This window comes from Strongylocentrotus purpuratus, unplaced genomic scaffold, assembly GCF_000002235.5.
Source record: "Strongylocentrotus purpuratus isolate Spur 01 unplaced genomic scaffold, Spur_5.0 spur5_scaffold_17, whole genome shotgun sequence".
Lineage (NCBI taxonomy): Eukaryota > Metazoa > Echinodermata > Echinoidea > Camarodonta > Strongylocentrotidae > Strongylocentrotus > Strongylocentrotus purpuratus.
This window is the reverse complement of record NW_022145602.1, coordinates 9045324-9055392: the sequence shown is the minus strand read 5'-3', so window position 1 is coordinate 9055392 and position 10069 is coordinate 9045324.

The following is a 10069-nucleotide window of genomic DNA, read 5'->3' as shown; positions in this document are numbered from 1 at the left end:
CCTGGCAGTGGTATAAGTCCGTATTGGGGGGGGGGGGGTGATCGCAATGAGGCGCCTGTGATTATTCCGCGAACACATTCAATAGAGATGGACGGAGAATAAACAAAAATCAGATTCAATTTATCACGTTCTTAACCTACTTTAGTAAAGCATTCTAGACATATGTTTGCACTTTTATTGCAGTCACTTACAATGTATATCTTTTTTGTGAAAACATTGCTCTCGATATCTGATTCATTTTACAATAATTAAACCAGGTCGCACTTTATGGACGCACATATTTGTGTTTTTGGAAGGAAAGCCCGAGGATATGTGTTTGGGAGCGAAAACAATATTCATGCTGATCTCACTCTACCTCCCTGTCAATGCTCTCTCCCTCTCTTTCTCTCTCCCTCTGTCTTCTCTCTCTCTCTCTCTCTCTCTCTCTCTCTCTCTTCTCCTTCTCTCCATCTTCCTCCCCCTTTCTCCCTCACTCGTCTCCCTCCCGCACTCAGTCCCCCTCTCTCTCGTTATCCATCTCTCTCCATCCCTCCGCCCCCTCCCACCTCCCCCTCTCTCTCTCTCTCTCTCCTTCTCTCTCTCTTTCTCTCTCTTTCTCCCTCTCTATCATATCCCTCACTCGACCACTCTTCTCTCTCTTCTCTCTCCCACACTATACAGTATATATACATTTCTATGTCGGTATTCATCTCTCTCTATCCTTCCGCCCCCTCCCACCTTCCCTTCCCACTCCCTTTTTTTTCTCTCTCTCTCTCTCTCTTCTTCTCTCTCTCTCTCTCTTCCCCTCTCTCTCTCCCCCTCTCTCTTCCTCTATATCTCTTCCAGTCTCTCTGTAAAGCAGATGGTACATTGCCCGTCCCGAGCCCCGGCCCCTCTAGTTGAAGATGCACTCGTCGGTAATCTTCGCGATTATTTCCAAGTCAAGACGACGCTTGGGACCACAGACGGCCCGTCATAGCCCCCGGGTATTTTGGACAGAAAATCGAGTGCGGCTTTCGTCGTTGAGATGGCCTGGAAAATAAAAAAGGGGATCATTTTCGAAGGGACGCTTTATAGCGATCATAGTTTCAAGTAAGAAAATGTCAGTAAAGTGATAGTGAGGATGTGTTTTCATCGCATCTGCTCGTCGCCAGGGGATTTAGTTTTTTTATGAATAACGTGGAAAGGAGGACGTATCCGAATCATGAACATCTGATAAGATCATTTTTGTTCTAGTTAGAATATGATATGGCGGTAAGAGAATTGTGGATTCAGACGACTGTGATTTCGGGATGTAGCCATATGTTGTGACAAGCGTATTGTAGTGTGGATTACATGGGTTTATGGTAAAGATGTCACGGGAGTATTGATAAATATGTAATTCTGACGACGAATAGGCAATTGTCACTCCAAATGTTGACATGTTTTCGTTTACATTATTTTGATGAGTTGAAATTCTGTCTAGGATCAATTTTGAGTTTTGAATTAGGCTTGAAATAGAACCAATTGCACATGGACAAAATTAGTTAATTTGGAAAATATTATATTTTACTAAAAAAATATAATCATTATCTAACAAGTTCGCCACATAGAAATTTAATTTGATTTATCTAACAATTGAAAATAAATTCGGCTACTTTTTGCCATCTGTTGAATAAAACAGTATTCGAAGAGCCGTTCTTTTCATGGATCCTCATTTATGGTGTTCTCCAACCAGGCGCGTACGCAGGGGGGGGGGGGGTCGACCCCCCCCCCCCCTCAACTGAAATAAATTCTACTTTTATTGGTTAAAGGTACTAAGTCCCTTTTGCAGCCAACCTCAAATGCTGTAGAACTTTGCAGGAATTATGAATATGTCATGTATGTCCTATCTGTGAAATTTAAACGTTAGCAGTGTCCTCATATTCAAATTATGCAAGAAAAACAGATGACTTGCTAGACTTCACTGTCAGACACTATTGAGTGACTGACTGGCTTTTTTTCTTCTTTGGTAATAACATACATGAAAAGAGTTGTAAAGGGTACATGAGTATTTGTCTACATCAATAACCCACTTCTTGTGATGGCCAAGATTAAACTGATCGCAGCATAAAACGTATGACCATTCGGTACAATTGTCTGAAAATCAAGACTATTACTTTTGGGATCTATAACCCTAATGTCGATTTGACAACTAATAGTCGTTATTTTCCCACTTGAAGACATTTTCAAGCCCCACCTTTTTTAGGGAAGTTCTAAATTAGTATTATCTTTCAAATGCAGTTGGAATTTAACTTTTTCATTTTTTTTGCCTGCAAATGGGACATAGTCCCTTTAAAGTATAGAAAAAGCCACTTTATATGAAGCGGAATTATACATGATAAGGAGTTGTACAATTATACATAACGCGAACCAATATCAGAATTAATATTAACGAGGTTCTCAGGAAATTGCAAAACCAAGATGTGTCATAGCAGTGAAAAACCTACAAACTAATGTAAGAAAATAATTGTGAATGGGACCTATTTTCGCTTCTGTTCTTCTACTTTTTCTTCTTTTTGTTTCTAACCCCCCCCCCCCCCCTCACCAGCCTCGCTGTCGCCCATAAATATCTTAGGCCAAATAAAGACATTTTATCATCCCCACCTCCTTTCTTTATTCTGCCCGCCTCTAATTTCGTTATTTGATACTTTTGATTTAAAATAAAATATATTATGCCAATTATGCCAAAATAATTATGTAGACAATACATAATGTCGGCAAAAATCAGTATGCAATTTCAACTTTTGTTTAACCCTTGGCTTGCTGAACACACGAAATATCAATTGATATAATTTGTGTTGAAATTGACCAAATCAAATTTTTATTCCACAAAAAAATATAAAATATCAAATAGCATGGAACCTTTTCCACCTAATTTACGCAAAATTCTGACGGGAAACTAGAAATGCATTTTTAATACTGAGCCTCACAAAGAGAGGTAAGGCTTTATAGGCATTAATCACCCTTGAGTCGGATATTGGGAAATGCAATAGGGTAATAATTGTATTATTTATAGTGAACTCTATAACTATAATCTAGTTGAATTGACTACGGTACGGTTGGGCGAGAGGGAGGTCGGGTTGGGTACTCTGTGCAAACTGCAACCAGAATTAAAAGAGTCAACACTTTTTCTTCGTAATAAATCAAATCCTATGTTGAATATTTGATGCGGAATTCGACCCACACCCACATAAATGATCATTTAGCGAATAAACGGTGGAGTTGGGGGGGGGGGGGGAGGGCTGACTGTATGGTATAGGCCGACTCTAGTTTCACATAAAATACTAAGTACAAATGTGGCCCAACGCCAGCAGTTTAGGCCCTCAATTTCTTGATAGTGATGTTGATGCGTTTTTAGTTATGTTACAGTGCTCATTGTATTTTTGCTTTCTTTGTTTATTTGTTTGTTTCTGTTCTCAGCTTTTTCTTCGCTTCTTAGAAAGTCGAGAGGAAAAAGGAAACTAAAATATGCATTCATATTTTTCTCCTTTTGAAGTTTGCAGACTTATTACGCAAATCTAAAGAACCAGGGACCCCTACTAAATCTATATACCGTACGCTAAAATAGGCAATTACCACGGATATAGAAAGATAGGAATGATCGGAGGCAACGAAAAAGGGAAGGTGTCAATATTTCTCTCTTGGGAATAAATCAAATTCTATTATGAAGATATTTGAGGCGTTATTCGAATCACACCCGACATGAATGATTACACCGCCTTCGTGCATAAAGAATAGTTTGAATGTTGCGCATGATTGTGTGCGTTTGCTTGTGCGTATGCGTGGTGGATGTGCGTGTGCGTGTGCGCGTGTGGGTAAGGGTCGCTTAGAACCACTTTTCCTGTTAAAACTTTGTAAATCAAATGTTGTCAATAAGCTGTTTACTCCTTTATTTTCCTTTTGTTTCTTTTGTTTATTATTGTTAACTTTTGCAGTGCATTCAAAATGTTTTTTTTTTGACGGACATTAAACGACCCCCGTTCTTAATTTTCAACTTTTCTCTTCCAACATTGTTTACTCCTTTTATTTTATTTTCTTATTTTACGCCGTATTGCCTATTTTAAATACATTATCCGTAACCAATTTTTTGTCATTTTTTAGTTCCCCTATATTTTTCTCTCTTTCTCCAAATGTCATTTCCTGCTTTCCTCATGCTATCAAAAAGATTTGACGTATTCATCCAGTGATCGATTCCGAGGCACATCAATAAATCAAGTGGCCCCAAGCAACTTAGCAATACCGTATATTCCAGCTTGACGAAGCTGAAGTAAAGAGAAGTTTGAGTTCAGGGGTGTGTTTCACAAATATCTTAAGCCGAACTCAACTCTAAGTTGGACTTAAAAGTTATGGAGAGCCATTTGTAGCCTTAAAACAAGTATATTCAAAATAAACAATTCAAGTATTTTAGCCTTTTTATAAATTCCACATCAAGAACATGAAATCTCCTTGATAATCGAAAATATGAATGGTTTGAATCAACATTTTATGCCTTTCAAAATAACTTTTACAAAAGTATTTTCAAAGATGCTAACGGCTTTCCGTAATTGCTAAGTCCAACTTAGAGATAAGTTCAACTTTGGATCTTTGTGAAACATTCCCTTGGTATACATGAAAGAAGAGCTTACAAATTCTTTAAATATCAGTTTCGGAGAAGTGTCATATAAGCAATATTCCCTTAAAAAGAGGGTTGTTCTTTAAAAAATGGGGGGGGGGGGGGGGGGGTAAGAGAACACTTTTGTTTAGGTCAGCCATTGGCATAATTTTTTTTTTTTTTTTTTTTTTAATTATTTTTTAAAAAAAAGGGGGGGGGGAGGGTTTTTTTCTTCCAAAATACACCCCCCCCCCCACAATAAAAAAAGAAAATAACATGCGTACGCGCCTGCTCGTTAGGATCGAAAGGAGAGGCAATTTGTTTTGACAAGTCAAAAATCTTCTTACGATTGCCCACGGATTCATTTTTCCGTAAATAACTCGTAAATAGCTCGTAACAATCCATAAGTATCGTAAACCGCTCGTTACACCAATCAACCATCTGTAAACTGCTCGCAAGAATCCGTAAATAACTCGTAGCAATTTTATAACGGTTTATTTCGGTTAGTTTAGGATTTGTTTACGGATTATTTACTGATCATTTAAGGATTATTAATGGATTATTACGAGTGCTTACGTGTTGTTTACGATTTCATTCGGGTCCTGTTATGATGTCTTTACGGATTGTTACGAGTTATTGCGAGCACTTTACGTGTAGCTACGAGTACTTTACGAATAGATACGTATAAGTTACGTATTCTTACGTATTGTTTACGTTTCGGGGGGAAGGTATAAAACCTACAAATTTGAACAACTCATTTCAGTTGTTATATTTTGGTTATAAACCGTAAGGACTCGTAAATACTCGTAACTAATTCGTAACCGCACGTCAACAGGTCATTACTAAAACGTAAGTTGCTCGTAGTTATCCGTGACAATTCGTAACAAATCGTGGAATTTTACCGTAAGTATATCGTAATGACTCGTATTATTCCGTAACAAACCGTAAATTGCTCGCAATAACTCGTAACAACTCTTAAATCGGTCGTAAAAGTGGCCAAATCGTAAGGATCCGTGAAAGATCCGTGAATTTGTGCGATCCGTAAGGACTCGTAAGAAAAATCCGCGTATGTGAATGGGGTTGTGCATACGACGACGTAAATGTACGCACGATATCAAATTTTGTGCATTGAATTTTGAGATTCGTGCATACAAATTAAAAAAACAGGCCTCGATTATGAGCCTTTTGGGGCAATCAACTTTAGTTTGCTGAATTCGATTTAACTTCGTTTATTTATTTTTAATGGATTTCGTATGTTTGTTTGTGATGTGTCCGATTGTTTATGTTTGTTTTCCTTTATATATTGATATAGCTCTATATCTATGTATGTGTCTGTGTGTGTGATTAAAATACATATTTTCATAGGCACGGTGTGCCCTATATTATAGATATCTTTTTTTTTTGTTCATCCGATAATTCGTATTTTATTTAATATCTGCATTTTTCCAAATACAATAACTTAATAACAAATAAGAAAAAATATAAACGTACGATAAAATACAAAACATAAAAATAATAATAACTTCATATCAAAATGTCATTTACATATTGATATACATGTATTAACGAGATGGAAGAAGAAGAAATGGGGGAGTATATCAGGACGGACTGCAACAACAGACACCTTGACTCCCTGACTAAATCCACTAGGCTGACAGAATATAGGAAGGCGTGGCAAGCCGTTGTGGAAGAGAGGCCATCATACATCCTAGCTTAAGCCCGTCTGCACTAGTTTAGTCAGGGGGATTAGACCTCCCTTAAAGGTCACTGACTGGTGGTTTTCTCATCAAATCAGCTCTCAATTTACATAAGAAAAGGGGATCATGGGGGACCAACAGGCACCGATTAGGAATTGTTTGCTATATAGAGGGCGCAATTAGCTATAAGTAGTGCAATGGGGCTTTAAGTCAAGTAAGTCAAGCATTCTAATACAGCATCAAAATGAAGAATGCAGATCCTTCTAATTCCCCTCTCAAGAGAATCAAATACCACATTAGGAACTACTCCGTGGAAGGTAGTCCCAAGTGTGGGTCAAAGCCAGGGCTGCACCGTATCAGGTTAACAGCAAATTGGTGGAGAACGGGGTTTGTCGCCCCTACCCTCTTAAAATAGTTTGATAGTCGCGGTGGTGCTGGTGCGGTCGCGATTAGCATGTGCTATGTAAGACTATATCATGCTTTGCAGGGATAAACGGGTTTTACGGTGTTTTAAAATCACCGATATTTTTCTGATAACACGAACACTGACAGCAACAACGGTACACAGCAAAGTAGATAGTGGAGTCTGCCACATCTCCTCTCCCCCACAACAAGATATTCATAGAAACAAGAGAGAGAGACAGAGAGACAGAGAGAGAGAAAAAGAGAGAGAAAGAAAGAACGAACAAGAAGGAACAATTTAAATGGGAAAACGATGATAAGTAAAAAATAATAGATCCCTCTCGCACAACGAAATGTTAAGACAAAATCCAGACAGAGGGAAAAGAAATAACGAGAAGAGAAAATTTAAATGATGATATTAAAGTAAAATGATAGGTCCCTCCCGGCCCCTCATATAAGGCATTTAAAATTCGCATATTCCATCAAACCAGTAAGGCCACTGCCCCCCCCCCCCCCCCCCATCCCACCCACGTGACATTCAGTTTTATATGAGCTTTTTCCACGTGGCAATACAACGAAGAAGAATTATATCAACATAATATAAATTAATACAATTTCTTATACTATGTATGTCAACATTTCCTCAAGGGGAATTGTACGGCACCGACACAATACTCTGTAGAGCAGTGGTCTCGTAACCAGTAGGTTCCGGGCGGGTTCGAAACCAAGCTAATGCGCCAGAGCTTTTTGATAAGGCATTATTCCTCATTACCAAGTCCATCGGAGAGAATTTTCTTACAAGCATACACGCATGCTTTCTTAAATAATACATAATAATGGGTTCTTGTATAGCGCTCATGTCAGTCAGATTTGACCCTCCTGGCGCTCTCGATTATCACCCTGGCTTTAGCACGGCTGCCGTTACGGCGCTCTAGCATTTCAAGGAATAGTTTCCTACTGTCTTGTCAGGCAACGAAACAAGAATACATCACTCTCTTTTTGTGTATTCATTTTTTTTTATTTGTATATTAAATCAAAGCTATAATCAAAATATATACAGATCATTAATAGTAATTGGTGCACAACAAAAAAGATATATATATCAGAAATAGAAAAAATAAAAAAGTGACAAGAAATAGAAGATATATTCAAATCAATAACATATTATAGTGCGTAATACGAGGCAACCAAGACGAAATAAAGAATACTGTCTATTGAAATTTCGCTTTGGGGGTCACCCTAGCTATCAAGACCCAATGGCAAGGTCCTGTCAAGGGCCACCGAAGCCCTGACATGCAAGAGTTCCACTAAACATTGCCTGTAACCTAACATGCAGCTACATGTAGCTTCATGTAACTTCATGATCATAATCTCTTCCTTACTATCTGATCATTCATCTTCACTCCCCATAATTCCACCCACAGCTCAGATCAGTGTCTGTTATGTTGCTGATAGTGAATGTTCTTCACATAAAAGAACATTTCTACTGGGGACTAACAGCACTTTAGATTCAAGGGCAACAAAGAGCAAATCGTATTAATTGCCAAGAAATACGTGTTCTGTTCAATGTCACTTGAAGCCAATGAGTTAATTGGACAACCAACGCAAGGTAGGGTACTTGATTACCAAATAAACGTGGCCGCGAAAGTTGGCACTCCCAGAACGTGTTGTTTAAGGCTAATTGGACAGTTATCCTCCAGAATGCGTTTGTCGCGTGGTAAAACATGAAGTTTGGCCACGTTTCTCCCGAAACAAAAGGAGGCAAAGCCTGAAATGTTAGACGTAGATCCGGTCATTGTCACATACAGCTGACATACTTTGAATAAAAACAAAAGTTTTCGTGGATGTTTTGCTTTCGTCAGTAGGGACTTTTAGATTAAGTGGACGAGAACACGACGAACGCAGACTGATCATGCGTGTCAACGTATTCAACTGCCCACGTTGACTACAATTAGAAATCGTTTAGATTGCACTCGACGATGTACATGCATGCAGGGAGTAACACTATGAACATGACGAACAAAGAAAGAGGACAAAATATACAGTTCCTCATTCTACCCTCAACAATAGACCATTTTCGTAATGTAACCACAATTAATGCACAAGTCTTTGTGAAGTGCCTCAATACAAATTATTTCAATCACCTGATAAGAATAATAGCAATTCAGTAGTCAGAATGCAAACTGCATATGTCAAGTGTTGCTAGGTAGGTCAAGCCATAATGTTTTTCCAACCTGGCAACAACTAATGTATGCACTTTGGATTATGTCTATTGAAATACTACTATTCTTACCAGGTGAATGAAATAATTTGTATTGAGGCACTTCACAAAGACTTATGCATTAAATTTGGTTACATTACGAAAATGGCCTATTGCTGTGGTAGAACATCCCTTCACTGCTCTTATGTAAAAATGTGTAGAACAGGTGAATATGCATGTGACACCTGTTCTACACATTTTTACATGATAGCAGGGAAGGGAAGTTCCTTTGTCCACCTGAGGAACTGTATATTTTATGCGCACGCGGCATATACTAGTACTGTACTAGATTTAGGAAAATCAAGGTTGACGCATTCTCGATCGCCGACTGAGACGACGTGACGCATGCGCAGTGCCTTAAAATGACGTCACACGTTGCAGTCAAAGCTGTCGACGTGCAAATCTAAAAGTCCCTATTATTAGAGGACATTGACTGCTTGTACAGAGATATACCTTTTTTCAGTATGTAATGCCTCGGTCATAACTGCCATTACGAACTGCTACGAACGCCGTACGAGCGATTTTCAGACAATGGAAATTCGGGAAGACAATAGAAAAATAGGGAGATTCGTACGAAATTATCGTTCGTACGAACCTTTGTGACCGTAGCTTTAGTAAGCTCGTTTGTTACGTTTATTTTGTTTAGTTTTGCCCGTCTTGTTTTGGCAACAAAAGATATTTTTTATCTATGTATAGGCTTGTTTGATAATCATTCATACTGTTACTGTAGTATGGTCCTTCAAGAGTAAAACAGAAAGCCTGCGAATTTATCGGTAATTGTCAGTAATTTGTCAGTAATTTGTGAGTAATTTGTCAGCTGTCGTAGACCGTCTTGATAGTCTTTTGGCACGTACCCGTTATGTGAGGAAAAATGAATGATAAGATTCCCAATATAATTTGCAGTTTTGCGCAAGTGTCTTATGTCGTCATTTTTTCCCAAAAAATTAAGTATAACTCATGATTTAGAAAAAAATGCCTTAGTCGGTTGGCACAAATTGGACCTTGAGAAAGCATTGAACATGATGCAGACTTGCTGCCTTACAAGTCGCGTTTCATGGACAAAAGAGATTTAAAGATGTAGTATCGATTTCTAGGATAACCTGATGGATTACCAGCAAC